Consider the following 17,702-nt stretch of genomic DNA (forward strand, 5'->3'; position numbering starts at 1 on the left):
ATATATTATTTATTATTATTATTATTATATATATATATATGTATATATATATATATATATATATATATATATATATATATATATATATATATATATATATATATATATATTTCTTGAATGTAGACATCATGTATGAGAGTATGTAAGTTATTATTTTATAAACATCAATTAACACGAGTTTTTCTCGATACTAAATTTATTTTTTTAAAGAAATTTTTGCTGGATAATTGTGACCAGCGTCTTCAGCATAAAGTTTTTTTTTTTAAAACGGCGGTTTTAATTTATGTCAATGGGATGTTTCATCTTTTTCTGGCGTAAGTGCGCCATAAATGGTCATCTAAATTGATACCGTTTTGTTGAGGGGCACATTCGTGGTATTGTATTTCAAGTGCCTCACGATTTTTCCTATTAAAATTTTTTAGCATCAACTTTTAGAGTTATGCAACTATTCCAGTTAATTTGTTGTGAACAATGTCTCATGTGTGTAGCTAATGCAGCTCGCTCTGTTTTATATCCTATTGTGTTGCTTTTGTGTTGCTGCATGTATGTTTTTATTTTCATTTTTGTTTCACCTATATACTTTTTGCTATAATGACATTTAATAAGGTAGACTTCTAGGTGGCTGTTCATTTTTAGTTTGGATTTATTTCTTGATGTTAATATTGCTTCTAGGTTCAGGTTTGACTTAAAGACCGTTGTATATCCTGCCTTCGTAAACACCTAACGTAATTTGGGAGACAATATTGGTACCCAAAGTAATGAATCTCATAAAAATCATAAAAGAAATAAAGCGAAAAACTAAAAAATCATTAGTGACTACTAAAAACAATGAAAACATCACCACTACGTATCCAACGATTTTACTACCTTTGGGTACCAATATTGTCTCCCAAATTACGTAAAGTGTTTAGGAAGGCAGGGTACAAAACGGTCTTTAAATCAAACCTGAACCTAGAAGCAATATTAACATCAAGAAATAAGTCTAAACTACAAATGAATAGCCACATATATATATATATACATATATATATATATATATATATATATATATATATATATATATATATATATATATATATATATATATATATATATATATATATATATATATATATATATATATATATATATATATATATTATATATATATATATATTTATATATATATTTATATATATATATATATATATATATATATATATATATATATATTTATATATATATATTTATATATATATATATTTATATACATATTTATGTATATATATATATATAAATATATATGTAAATATATTTATATATATATATATATAAATATTTCATTAAAAACAAAATATATTTGCATCAGATAATATTCCACTAAAGTTGCTACACAAGTTGCCTTTCAACAAACCATAGCAACTTGAAGCCAGCCAATGTCTACATGCAAAAAAATTAAATTTTGACTTACAATGCATATTACCCCTGAAATTCATAAATGACGCTGCATTAGTACAAACGATAAAATTTTATACTAACTTATATATGTATTAGTTACTCAACTTGGGAATGATATGGACTTAAAACATTATTTTTCTTTTCGACAAACTGCAATGACTAAAATATAAGCAAACATATAAAAATAAAATCTCTACTAGCAAAGTAGCTGTTGATCATGTGAAATATTTTTTAAAAGTGAAAGTTTGGGAAAACCTAATAAATAATTATTATATATTTTCGTGAAGAAAGAAAAAGATTTAAATATTTTATATAAACGTTCTTTTTTCTCGAATTGTTTTTACTTAAAGCTTAAACTTTTAAAATAAAAAACTCTGTTTATTTGTAAATTTAATAATAATAATAAACTTAGATACAAAACAAACATTATATAATGTTTCTTTTGTTTCTAAATTTATGAACACACAACAATTTTGTGGGCTTTTCAAAATTTGAAATTAAAGACTTTTTGCAAATATTCAAAAGATAATAAGTTTTTTAAAACATTACGATTTTAAAAACTGGCTTACTAAGCTTTCCTTTAAAATACGAAGTATCTGGCCGTATAAATAGTTACCCCAATTTAATTAGTTACCGTTGACTACAAGCTATAACTCTCAGTCAAAAGAGTTACTACCCCGTGTTGGTGTGGCATGATGTTCTATGAAGTCAGATTTTAGATCTGAGCACATAGTCAGCAAGCGCTGATCTGACGTGCATTCTGGAGCTTCTAAATGTATGTGTCAGTGTGTGTCAGTGTCAGCGCAATCATTAGGTTATTGAACGCCGTAACCAAATCCAGCGGAATGGCATAACGTCCGCTTTGTCATCGTGATGTACATTACAAAAATTTAGGGTTTACCAGCCACAAAGAATATGATTTAATTGTTTATGCGACACAATAATGATTGCAAAAAGTACTGGGAGATGTGAAAAATATAATTAGACTGTAGATGATGTCAATGGGTAAGAATCAAAATTGAATGTGAAGACTATTTTGTAGGAGGAATAAAATTTTAGTGCTCATGGAAAGGGTGCCAATAACTCATGCTCTCGTCAACTTAAGCAAACGACAAAATAATGGTCTATGAGTAAACAACTCTGTATATATCCCTTGGTGTATTAATGGCTACAATGACTAAAATATCATGCAATACAAAATAACAAATAAAACAAGTAAAAAAAAAAATGGTAAAAAATAATGAAACGGGCAATATAAAAAAAGCAAAAAAAATTCCAAGCATTCTACAAGGTTCGAACTCTGAATCTTAAGATAATGACACAGCCTCCTAAACACCACGCTATAGTCATTATGTAAATTCAAAAAGTTTTTTATAAATTTAGTATTATTTATATAGTAAACAGAAAAAAGTTGGAGTCTGACAGCTTTTCCTGTGTCTCAGAAAAACATTAAATGACTGTTAATCAAACAAATATATAATATAAAGCGCTAAAAAACACAAGTGCAAGAGGTAAAAAAATGTTGATACCATGATAAGCAATTACAATTAAGTAGTTGATAAATGGTGATCTCGTTCCTTTGGAATGCACTGTTATTACCAATGACGTTTCAGAGAGACCAAGACCTGCACTAACGCCACTCGTCAGGGGCGTGTCCTTGTAACAGTTCTCACTGACTTCACTCTACGTCAATATTGCAATATAACTTGACCTCACTATAATGGCCGAATATATATATATATATATATATATATATATATATATATATATATATATATATATATATATATATATATATTAACAATCCAAGAATTTGCGACTTGTAATGATATGAACTAAGATAAAAAGAGTATGTGTAAAAAGTACACAAACGTAGTGTGGATTTTAGTAAGGCATATAGTTCAGAAAATATAAATCTTACTTGATAGGTGGAGATAACTCCTAACTGAAAGTAGTTATAGATAATAACAAATTGATAAATTGATAACTCAAGATCGCCAGCTAATTCACAATATAATTAGACGATACACCAGGAACGAATAATAACTCAATATGCAGAATACTATATGAGAGTAGATCAACACAGGTCATAGACGTGTTGTTAATCAAAGGGTGTCTAGCGGATTACAAATTTATAATTAAAACCCAAAGATTGTTTACATAATGACCATAAGAATGCTATTAAAGATTGTATAGTTCAAAACTAAAACAAACTGACTTTTTGACGTCAAATAAATTTAGTTAGGATCAAGAAATCTAACAGCATAGTAGTCGAATGCATAAAGTACTACCAAAATTCACGGTATAAGCATATAGAGTGACATATAATAATAAAAAAATTGCAAAAAAAGTTAGTAAATTAAGTGGCTAACCTACCACTTCAAGACTAGTAGAAGTAATAAAGAAAAAGTAATAAAGAACGAATGCTAAACGTAATCTATCTTTGTTTTATTTTAGGATATTACTTATGTAAATAGTATGTAGCTTTGATTGGTAGTTGAAGCCCTTGTGTGGTAAACATATATTTTTATAAGATATAAATTGTAATTTTATTTTTTATTTTTTTAATTCAAAATTAAAGATAGTTAAGTCATCTTTTTTTTCTTTGAGGTTTTTTCTTTAACGTGGACCACGCTCCATGTTTAAATATCTCTTAAAATTGAAATAGATGTCAAAATAAAACCATCTATTCAAATGGTTCTCAATATTTCTAGCACGCTACAGCATTTGGTACATATTTTTGTTATATTTTGCGTGGTTTTTTCTAGAGATGAGATTTGAATATTAAGTATGGAGAGCATTCGTTACAAATGAAAAAAAATACCAGTTTAAATGTATCAGTGTTGGTTGTAGCTGTATTCCAGAATATGATCTCTATGGATAGTGGCCAGGTATTTACAGGGTGGAAGCATACTCCATTCATTTCTTCATAAACGTTGTTCTGTTCTCTATCAAAACTTTAGATGATGCGTTCGCGTCCTCCGTAGCTTGGCAATTTAATATACTGATCTCTTGTTTATCCTAAAGTAGCAGTTAAGTGTGTAATCAAATGTCTAGTATTTTTATGTAATTATGTTTAAGCCTTCTTGTCTTAGGGGTAGTCGTAAGAGCCTTATAGTATATTCTGATGTTTCTACCAGCGTCGAATAAGTAATAACATATTTTTACTTATTGAGTTGCGATACAATAAACTAAAAAATAAACAACATAGGTTGTATATTTTCTGTGTAAAATAATTTAAAACACAAAACTGTAACGTGCGGGTGGGGGCAGATGTATGTCCTACCTGCTAAATACAGACTGGAGCAAACAGTAGGTTTTCAGTTATTTTGATTGGCTGTGTATTTAGTGCGAATAAGTCTATCTCTGAAGAAAAATGTATTACTGGGTGTAAGGTTGGGTACTGGTGGAAACAGTGTGATGAGTTCTGGGTCACGTTATTAGCTCATATACCTTTTCCATTATAAGGTGTGACTATGGGAAAGATCATCGGGTTTTTTGTATTTTTGGATAAGGTCATTATGTGTGTGTAGTAAAGCTTTAGTAATATTTCTGTTGATGATATCAAGATGATACGCCTTTAAAACCAAATGACAAGCTAATGTGTAGAAATCCCTAAATAGGTTGTGGGAGTTAGATATAAGCCTATTGCATCTTATTACTTGGCTATGGATGACACTTGATATAATATTTGGGTGGTATGAACTGAAATGTAGGAGGCTCATTGTGTTGGCGGGTTTTCGGTGAAGTGTGCTGTGTATATTTTTAGATGGTTTTGTAGAGAGTAAGGTTCATAAAGTAAATTTAAGTATCTGAGTGGTTAAAAGTGAATTTAAGGGTGGGGTGCAGGTTGTTTATGAATGTAGTAACATGTTGAAGAGCTTCTATAGAGCCTAAGAATATAAAAAAAAATTTATAAATTAGTCTTTTGTAGAAGTTAATGCTGTGTTTGAATTTTCCAGTGATGGCTTTTTCAAATGTGCCCATGAATAAGTAAACGTATGAGGGTGTCATGCGTGTACCCATCAATGTCTATGTCATTTGTAAATAGTTGCGGTCGTCAAATACAAATGTCGTTTTTTTCAAAATGGTGTCAATCATATTCTGCATATATCCATCAATATGGGGTATGTTAGTGTAGAAGGAGATGACCTCAGCGGTGACAAAGATGTATTTGTGTGGAGGTAGTGGTTGATTTTGGAGCATGTGGAGAAATTGAGTGAAGTTAGAGACGAGATAGTGCAGATGGTAAGATCTGTTAAAAGGACACGCTCCTGACAAGTGGCATTAGTGCAGATCTCAGGCTCTCCGAAACGTCAATGGTAATCGTAGTGCAATCCTAAGGAGGGAGATCAATTTTTATCTGTTACTTAATCTTAATTGCTTATCATGGTATCAACATTTTTGTACCTCTTGCACTTGTATGTTTTAGCGCATTGGTAGCCTTATATTATACATTTGTTTGATTAACGATATTTTAATATTTTGCTGATACACAGGTAGTTGTCAGATCCAAATTTTTAATATTTAGTACATAAATAAAACTGCATTTATTATCTTTTTTAAATATATACATATCGACGCTATAGTACGATGGTTAGGGCCCTGCGTCATATTCTGAAAATTCAGAGTTCGAACCTTCTAAAATGCGTATATTGTTTTTTGTTTTTTTTTTATATTGCTTAAACCATTATTTTTATGCAGACTTGTTTGCTCATAGCCCATTATTATATTGTTTGCTTACGATGACTAAAGCGTGAGTTATTGCCACCCTCTCCATTATTCCTAAAAATTGATTCCTCCTACAAAAGTTTAATTACATTCATTTTTTGTTTCTTACCCAATAAAATTATTTACAATGTGGTTCTTTTTTCCATCTCGCATGTCTACGAAACTGGACGGCTCCAAATATTACTTTTTGCGATCATTGTGTTGCATAAACAATTAAAATATATTCTTTGTGGCTGGTGAACCCCAACTTTTTCCAATGTACATCACAAAGACAAAACGGACGTTATGCTATCCTGCTGGATGTGGTTACGGCTCTTAATAACCAAATGACTGCTGATACTCACACTCGCGTACATTTGGAAGCTCTAAAACGCACGTCGGATTAGCGCTCGCTGACTATGTGCCCAGATCTAAAATCTCACTTCATATCACATCATGCCACACTAGCACAGGGTCATAGCTCTTTTGAGTAAGAGTTATGTTTTTTCGCCAACGGTGACTAATGCGTGCAGTCGATCAATTGATTCCGTTTTGTAGGTCTTGCGTCTGGCTATGATATGTTAGCCCATATGCGCAAGAAGTAAGAGTGTCTAGCTTTCAGTTCACCCAATTTGAGAGTGGACGAAACCATATCGAGACCATATCATACGACCAAACTGTACATACTAATGCTCTACACCATCTCAATTTATATAAAGTCTTGCGTTTCATTTATCGGTGGTTAATTTTCAAAATCACATTGACAGATAAAGTAACTAAAACATTGTTGCGAAAGTTCTTATTTTAAAAACTTCTACTAAACAGTACTAAAGACTCGGAAAAAAATAGTTTTGAAAATTTAAAATTCGACTCTAATGTATTGAAAAAGCATCTTGTTTTAAAAAAACGACCTTAATTTACAAAAAATGAAACTTAAATATATGCAGCTAGAGAAAACTCTAAAGCAATGCTCCATTATATAAATAGCAAGTTTAATTAATAAGTTATATAGAAAAAAAGTGTGGAGACGATGATATCTTAAGTTCAAATTTTCAAATACGAAGGATGTAAGGTATCAAACTCGCAGTAGAGGAATTGGTGGAGGCCTATGTTTCTTCATATATAACACTCTTCAATTTGAAAAGTACGAAAATCTGAGTATACTGAACGTATACTGCAAACGCTTTACGTTTGAATTAATAAACCAAGATGAAATAAATGCGATTTTTTTTTTTTCATTTTAAATAACCTCCTTCAGCACAACTTTTTGCCGACTCGTTTAAATTGACTATCCGCAACCTTTATTGAAAATATTTTAACTATATAACAATAATAATAATAATAATATTAACACCAAACGCTTTTTAAATAAACTTCTTTAGTAGAACTTTTATCTGACTCGTGTTTAGTTTGACAAACCGCATTCCTTATTGAGATCATTTTTACAAACAACCCTATAAAGTACAACATTTAATTTAGAATAATAAGATCTTCCATATTCGACCACTTTACAATTTTTTGTTTTTTTTGCCTTACAGTTTTATTATTAAAAAAAAAAAAAAACAATAACTCTAACTAAAAGACAAGTAAATAGAAAAAATATTACGATGTTATGAAGCGACTTATTAAAAGAAACTGGGATCAGATTGCGATACGTTTAAGCGATAAGCATACGTTTTTTAAAATTGAAGAAACTGCATTTCCGAGAATTGAAAAGAAAATAAAGGTCAAAAAAATTAGTTAGCTTATCAAGTCTTTCTTAATAGAAATATAATAAATGTAAATAAAAACAATTTGAAAAGAAATCTTAAAAGACTTATAAAAGTGAAATCACATATAAACAATATAAAAGTTTGTTTAAAATTTAAAAAAAATTTAAATATAATATATATTTAATTTATTTTTATAAAGAAATTTAACAACTCCTTTACGAAAAATGCAAAAAAAACTAGCTGCCAATGTAAATCCAGGAGAAATAAGTTTTCAATAATATTTAGAAAAAAAAGGATTTTTGATGAAAAAGCCTAAAATAACTCCCAATCAACTTCAAAACGTCTATAATTCCCGACATTTAAGCAAAAGCCCAATTATTGATGACAAGCCGAAGGATTGATGTGAGTGTTGTAAAAAGTTTCTATGATATTATCGAACATCACCTTCTGCATCTTTATAAAATGTCTTTAAATCGCGGTATTTTTATATGTAACGTCTTTAAATAACGCAATATTTCCTGAACAGCTTATTTAGCAAAAGCTATTCCTGTTTTTAAAAGCAGTTTAATATTATAAGTTAAGCGCAATACTAAAGTTAAACACATAACATCAGAGCAACGTCCACATTATTACGTTTTGTTTACGTCCTACTGATGAGCAGCCAACTATGAAAATTGCTTATATATATATATATATATATATATATATATATATATATATATATATATATATATATATATATATATATATATATATATATATATATATATATATATATATATATATATATATATATATATATATATATATATATATATATATATATATATATATATATATATATATATATATATATATATATTTATATATATATATGTATTTATATATATATATATATATAAATATATATATATATATATATACATATAGATAAAATTACATATAAGTTTTATTAAAATCAAGCTATATATGATAAAATAATAATTAAATTAGTGGTACATTTGTAAATAGATACAATCAAAAACTATCTATAAATATTCTTTAAAAATATTCGAATTTGCTGGCAATTCTCTTAACAGCCCAAATTTGCCAAAGACTATATTTTAATATTATTAATGGCTCTACGTTAGAGTTATTTTATATTTTTAATTTCCTTTTTATTATTGTGATTATGGTTTTTTAAAATCCGAAAGTCTTTGTTTGTACAAATCTCACGAATATTAGTTTGGTTCTCAAAACTTTTTATATAAAAGTTTTTTTTTCTACCAAGAGATGCTGTCAGAGTTTTATTTATGATAAGGTGATAACTGGTCAGGTTTTAACGCACTACTTATTTTTTATGACAGCTAGATAGGAAATAAGTATCACTTATTTCTTTAAAAATAAAACCATTTTTGTTTTAATTTAACTGTAGCTTTAAAAAAGTTTGATTATAATTCTGAATTTAAGTTTTAAATTTTCTATACAAGCTTCAATACCAACTGTGAAAAATCGATTATAACAAGTATGTGCACAGCTACATAAAGTGTAAAATGTTCATTATTCAAAATGAAAGTAGGAATTTTATAATTTTTGTTAAGTTTATAGCACTTGAGTATCATATGTTTTAAATGTGAAACAGTTTACCTCGGATCTCTATTTTTGATTGAACTTTAATATTTTTGTATTTTTTAATCAATTCTTCAATGTGTACATAAAAAAAGAAAAAAACTTTTATCTATCTATGCTTGGTTTTTCCCACTGCTATGATTGAAGTATATTTTTAAAACAGCGTATGCTCTCTTTAGTGTCTGTTTCCATGAAGTAATTGCTTTTAATTCGTTTATCTCATTATTCAATATGATTAAAAATCTTGACACGTCTGTATACCGTTAACGTAATTTTATCAAAGAAGAGTTTCGGCAGCAATGGCATTTTTCATTACAAAATTTAATGCAGCTTTTGAACATTTTCTAGTTGAGTCTAAACTATAAACAATTATTTAAAATTTATTATATTAACAAAATTTGATATATCAAAAAATGTGAAGATATTAGCAAATTTTAGTATACTAACAAAGTTTAAAAAATTTAAAAAACCTAATATATCAACAAACTTTCTTATATTAACAACGTGCGGCCGTGGCGTAGTGGTTAAAGCGCTTGCTTAAAAAGCATGAGATCCAGATTTAAAACGAGCTCTGGACATATTTACGCGTCACGGTTAGGAAGGAGACGTCAACTTCCTCGTTAAATGCACTTCCGCGGTGCTCTGTGACAAGACCGTTAGGTCTTCTTGGTGCACCGAAAACAAAAAAAAATAAGAAATAAAAAACAAATTTTAATATCTTAACAAGTTTTAATAAAGTAACAAATTTTAATATATATTAACAAATTTTATTATCTTAAAAAATTTAAATATATTAACAAATTTTATTATATAACCAATTTAATATTTTTTTAAGTTTTAATATATTAACAAATTTTAATATACTGACATATTTAAATATATTAATAAATTTTAATGTATTAACAAATTTTAATATATTAACAAATTTTAATATATTAAAAAATTTTAATATATTAACAAATTTTAATATATTAACAAAATTTAATATGTTAACAAATTTTGATATATTAACAAATTTTAATATATTAACAAATTTTAATATATTAACAAATTTTAATATATTAACAAATTTTAATATATTAACAAATTTTAATAAATTAGCAAATTTTAATGTTTTTAAAAATTTTAATATATTAACAAGTTTTAATTTATTAGCAAATTTTAATATATACAGTATTGGACAAAACGAGTGCACGCAAATAATGCTAATTTAGTTTCTTTATATAAAAGTGCTGCATATTTTCAATTTAGAGAAATAACTATGTAATTGTTTAGAGACAAAGTTCTTTAAGTTTTATTTATCACAAAGTTTATTATTTGTACAAGAAAATTAATAAATTAATCAAAAGTAGTAAAAAAAGTTGATTTCCTTCTAGCTAAAACAATTGCAACTCGACAAAATGTTGACCAAGCTGTATTTCGCTATCAATCACAGCCTTGCATCTTCGAGGCATAGATTTGATCAGGTGATCAATGAAACTTTGTGAAATCGCTGCCTAGGCCTTTTGGATTTGTTCAAACAGTTGATCCTTATTACGAACACCTTCACAATTAATTCTGCGGTTGACGATCTCCCACAGGTTCTCAATAGGGTTGAGACCCGGAGATTGAGGCGGCCAATCCATCACCGAAAGGTTGTTATCTTAAAACCACTGTTTGACTACTTTTGTAGTGTGTTTCGGCTCTTTGTCTTGCTGAATATTCCATTCAGCATGAGGTAACATAATATCTTTCAGGATATTTTTATACATGAAACAGTCTATTATTCCATCATTTCGATGTATTGGACCTTGACCGTTAGCAGAAAAACACCCCCAGATCATTAAATTGCCTCCGCCATGCTTCACGGTCTTATGGCAGTAACGTAAATCTAGGCGTTTTCCGGCCGGTCAACATACACGGCAAATGCCATCGCTCCCAATGATGTTGAGCTTCGATTCATCACTGAACAGGACAGTTCGCCATTTCTGCACATTCCATTCAATATGTGATGTAGCAAACAGGAGTCTTTTCTTCTGGTTTTTTAGTGAAATCAGCAGTTTCTTTGCAGGGCGTTGAGAAAACAATCCGGCTTCAACAGCACATCGTCTGATTGTTCTGTTCGATACAGACAGCTCTAATTGCTTTTGTATCTCGACTGATGATATCCAGGGATCCTTCTTGATGGATCTGACGAACATATAATCCTCTCTAGAAGTGGTGGAACGCGGTCTTCCACCTTTGTTATCTGCTGCCAACTTCCCCGTAGAACGATGTTTTGAACATAGTCTTGATACAGTCCATTATTTCACGCGATATTTATCTTAAATACTGTTTTGTGACGTTCCACTTACGTAATCGCCAATAATTTTCTTTCTTAGTTCCAATCCAAAACTTTCGGGAGCCATTTTTGCACTTGAAGTCATAAAAATAATAAAAATAAATAATCACGCTTCTCAAGCTTACCGTGTTACATTTACTTTGTGATGATACAATAATGCTCTGTGGAACACAACGTCTTGGTTGGATGTGGACTGTATTGATGTAATGAAACACTTGTTGTATGTCACTTCTTGTATTGACAATCTTTGATAAAACGCTTTGATAAAACTCACTTCGATAAACTGTCTTGATAATACTGACTGATTGACTTGCATATACTGACTGAATTACATGTCGATTTACATGTCTCTTATATAGTAAAATGAACCTGTGTGAACCTGTTCTGGAAGATTCTAGATGCTTCTTTTCTATGCTTCTGGAAGCTTCTGGATGCGTCTAAATGCTTCTGAATGTTTCTGGATATTTGTGGATGCTACTGGATGCTTCCAGATGCTTCTTCCGGAAACTTCTGGAAGCTTCTGCATGCTTCTAGAAACTTCTGGAAACTTTTGGATACTTCTTTTAATTATTAAAAAACTTCTATGACGTTGACACGGACCAGACTTAAGAAAATGAAACAGACCAAAAAAGTTGCACTTGTTTTTTCCGCTACAAAATGGCACTTGTCAACGAAATTCTGCCTGTGTGCTGTCACCTGTCAGCTGATTGCTCATGTCATGGCATGCTATGACTCCAGACTCCTGAACTGTTTGCTTTGGTAGTATAGTTCGTTCGTTTTTAAGATATGTAAAATTAGGAACACTTTTTAGCATTGTTCGATGTTGGTTGCAAATGTTTTGTTCAATTTTGTATATACATTGTATTATCACATTTTAATACACATATATATTATATTATCACATTTTATATATATATATATATATATATATATATATATATATATATATATATATATATATATATATATATATATTTACATTTACATATTTACACACACACTTTATATATTTATCACTTATGTGTACATCTTTTAATTTACTAATTTTAATTCCAGATTTTGAGAAATTGTCGTTTAAAATGAAGTAAAACGAGATTCGATAACAAATTTTAGTAAAACGAAAGAATCTAACTTACTGTTGAAGATTCGAATAGTGCACTAAAAACGCTACTAATGGCAACCTTTTCTTTTAAAATGACTTTTTTTCGAAGTAACTTTTTTTCAAATTAACCGTTGTTTTTCACGCTTTTGAGCCTTGGAATACTAATCTTAAATACTTCAATAATCTAAGCTACTTTATAATAAAGTTTACGAAGTAAGTTTAGAAAACCTATATTAGCATTTTTAATTATTAATTCGATAACGACAATTACTAATTCAAATTTTGAAGATTAACAATTTAATTTTAATTACTAACCATGCGTACTAACGTATTTCATGTACTTAAGTATTTGTAATTCGTCAATACGCGTGGTTTTTATTGTTAGGCCTTGGCATAAACATTTAAAGATTAAGTCATGTTATGGTGTATTTTTAGACATAAAAGTGAGTTTTTACTCATCCGTTTTTTTTTAGGGAACGGGAAAGGGAACGAAAAAATAATAACGCGAGATTACGCATTTTTCCTCCAGACAAAAATTTTTTTTACGCATGCTTCTTTTCCTTTCCTGTTTCCGTAGAAAAACTTGCCTTAAAGCAAACGTGTTACTTTATGATTGCCAATGTGTTACTCCGTTGGCAATCATAAACTTTATTTATCGGGCCGACATCGGCTCGATAAATAAACTTGTGGTTCTAGTCAAACTTGTAAATGAAATTTTTAGTTTTTAAATTTTTAAAGGGTCTTCCTTGATTTTATGAAAACATTTGAGACAGTGGACCATGTGATTCATCTGTATAAACTAGATACAAATGGAATACAAAACAATTACTTAAAATAGTTTAGCTTCTACTCTAATAATCAAAGACAAGATATATCGTACGACGATAATAATACACAACTTAAAAGTAATACTTGTAAAGTCTCATTAGGATTATTTCTAGAGCCATTGCTATTTCTTGTTTAAATTAATGACATCTTTTCATTTTCCAGTAAACTCTTTTCTGAAAGGCAATTTAAATATGGCAAAATCTTTAAATTTATTTCAGTGTCAAACAAAAACTAACGTTTTAAATCTTACGGATTAATTTTTATTTTTATTTACAAAAATTTGTTTTTTAAGCATTATATCTGATTATTTAACTGTTTGTATTTTTAAATATTAAATGTAACCTTTATATATTATATGTTGAATATGATATCATATATTTAATCGGAAATTTTTATATATAGATATAAATATATATATATATATATATATATATATATATATATATATATATATATATATATATATATATATATATAAATTAAATAAAAAGTTTTCACTTTTTCAATATTATTTCTTTTTTTTTGACTAATTGAGGGTGTTTGTACTTTTAATTGATGTATCTTCTTTTTTTCTATATTTTTATTTTTAATTATTATATCTTCTTTTTACTAGCTCTTTTTTTTTCTCCTAAAATTTTTACTTGATTTGTTAACCATATATTACTATTATTGTTATGATCTGTAGGGGCTCTTTGAAAAGATTAAGTTGGTATTTTGCCATCCATATCTTCCTTAAGCCCTTGTCTTTTTGTTATCTATGCAATAGTATTTGGTCTAGGAATTAATTCGTGCGGTTTGACAGGAGATTACGAAACTAGCTTAATGTCTCAGCGTTTCGTTTAGCCACGCATGCGTGCGAAGATCACTGTTACTGCGCATCATTTTCATTATAAATCACTTGATTTAAGTGTAAGCAACACTCTTTTTAATTTAACTGATAATGTTGAGTTTTGTTACTGATAAAGTGTTTTGTGGTGGATTCTTCTTCATTACTTTAACATGAAGAAAAGTGCTACCGAAAGTCATCGTATTTTGGTTGAAGTTTATGGTGACCATGCTCTAGCTCAGTGAACGTGTCAGAAGTGGTTTGCGCGGTTTAAAAGTGGTGATTTTTGTTTGGAAGACCAAGAGCGACCAGGACAGCCGAAAAAATTTGAAGATGCAGAATTGGCAGCATTGCTCGATCAGGGTTATTGTAAAACGCAAGAGGACCTTGCAAAATCGTTAGGAGTTGAACAATCAACAGTTTCCAGACGCCTCAAAGCCATGGGTATGATTCAAAAAATGTCTCATTGGGTTCCACATGAATTGAAAGACAGAGACGAAAAAAGAAAGACCATTTGTAAATTGCTGCTTGAAAGACAGAAAAGAAAGGGATTTTTGCATCGAATCGTTACTGGTGATGAGAAATGGACTTATTACGAGAATCCTAAACGAAAAAAGGCCTGGGTAAAGCCAGGTGAACCAGGTCCATCACAACCCAAACGGAATATTCACTGTGCAAAGGTTATGCTGTGTATATGGTGGGACATGAAAGGCGTGGTGTACCATGAGCTTCTGACAACTGGTGAAACTATTAATGGAGAACGTTATCGACGACAATTAATGCATTTGGTCATAAAACGATCAGATTGGGGTAACAGACATGATAAACTCATTTTTCAGCATGATAACGCTTGACCACATGTCGCAAAACCTGTCAAAAACTATTTGGAAAATGTCGGATGGGAAGTGTTTCCCCTCCCGCCGTATTCTCCGGACATTGCTCCTTCTGACTACTACTTGTTCAATTGCATGAATAACGATTTGATTGGACAGCGCTTCACTTCTTCAAAAAATATCGAAAAATGGGTCTCTGATTGGATCACTTCTAAGGATGACGCATTTTTTCGACACGGAATTCGTAAATTGCCGGAAAGATGGGCAAAAGTAGTGACTAGCGATGGACACTATTTTAATTAATGTATTCATCCATTTAGTTTTTGAAATAAACCTTCAATTTTCAATTAAAAAGCGCATGAATTAATTCCTAGACCTAATAATTATATTTTATTTTTTGTGAAAAGGAATTGTAATTTTTATAAACAGCAAAGTAAAATATAATAAAAAAATAAAATAAAAAAACTCAACTTTGTTTTTTTGGCAATATGCAAGTATTTTTTAGCCACAAAAACATTAACCTTATGTTTCATATTGTTAATCAAGAACTAGAAGACCAAGCAAATGGTTTAAGGCCAACAAACTCTAACTAAACGTATAAAAAAGCAAATATACTCTTTTTACTAAAATCTTCTGATTCAGAATCCAAATCCACTTTTGTATACAACTTCCTAAACTGTTATCGACAAAACTAAACTTAAAAGAGAGTACTCAGTCAAGTTTTAAGTTAAATTCTTAATGAAACTGTTACCTGTAGTAATTATATCAAAAAAGCAGATTAGAAAATTTCTCAAATTATTGGAATTATGAACAAATTAAAGCATCATCTTAGTGCAACTTGTTTAAAAAAAAAAATTATTTTATTTACAGCTGCTTCAATTACTGTTAGATAATCTGGTCAAGTGAATGTTTAACAAAGTTAAATTCATTTTACAAATAACAAAAGTATGCATTTCAATTATTATTAAATGCAAACAGATACACAAACTCCATATCTCTACTAAGAACACTTGAAGTACCTTTTTAAATGTCTTCAAAATAAATATTCTTAAAGTACTACTTTTTATGCATAAGTTATAGAATCTCATACTACCAAAGACTTTACAATATCAATTTATCTTTTTTATAAACCAATCCATCAATTTATAAATCTTTAATAAATTTTTATAAATCAAACCATCAATTTCTAAACCACAAATACTAAACTAAGTACTTAATTAACAACTAGATCATATCTAAAACTTTATTGAAACAAGCTGAGTTCTTAATATCTTGCCGAAGACAAGGTTATTTTCCACGGACTGTGGAACTTGATTCTAATATGAAAACTAGAACTTCTATTCTATAACTGAAACATGTTACAAGACAACAAATATTCGATTTTGATCATGAACAATTTTTAACTTACTTTTAAAACCTTTATTTTAACCTTAGTAATTTAATACTCTATATATGACGCAATATGCTTCTGTTTTTTTTTTTAATATGTATAAATTACAGGGTACATTAATGATTATTATTAACGTAAAAAAAATATAAATATGCATGTGTATCGTAAACAATATTATATTAAAGTTTGTTAAAACAGGGTTGGATGATAACATTACATCTTCTAATATTTTGAAAAATTTATCTTTATGCTGTAAAAGTATCATAAAGCTTATTTTAATGAACAAAATAAATTAATAAATTAAAAAAATAAATTAAAATAAGACGGTTGCTTTTTATATGTTCTTCTAGTTCTGAAACACTTAAAGTCTCGTTAAGTTAAGGAACTCGAGGAGCCGTTGCGCAGTGGTAGCACACTTGCCTCAGAAACAAAGAAACCTTTGTTCAAACCTCACCTCTAGGCAAGTCTTGCGATATTGGTTAGGAAGGATGCGTGTACTTCCAATTAAATGCTCATCCGCGGTGCTCTGTGATAAGAGGTAAGGACTTCTTGGGGCACCTAAAAAATATTTTCTAAAAAAGTGATTCAAGAAAGGTAAAAAGCACTGAATCACTTTCAATCACCCTCATTGGGTTATTAATATTTGCGACAATTGGCGTCTGAGTTTTAATTCATGTAAACTTACCCTATTAGCAATTATAGTACGTAATTTTGGTTTCAGTTGCACTGGTTTTAGAAGAGTTGCAAAAAACAAAAACAAACAACGACAAACAAACAATCTAAAAAAAAAGTTTTACTATCAAACCCCTATTTTTAATTATTTTAATGTTTTCATATTAAGGTTGAAACAAAGATAAAGGAAAAATCATAAAGAAACATTATGATCAAAAAATAATATTCTTGGGGAAAAAACGCGTTTTATGTCTTTATTCTTAC

The sequence above is a fragment of the Hydra vulgaris genome, chromosome 15 (assembly GCF_038396675.1).
Source record: "Hydra vulgaris chromosome 15, alternate assembly HydraT2T_AEP".
NCBI lineage: Eukaryota > Metazoa > Cnidaria > Hydrozoa > Anthoathecata > Hydridae > Hydra > Hydra vulgaris.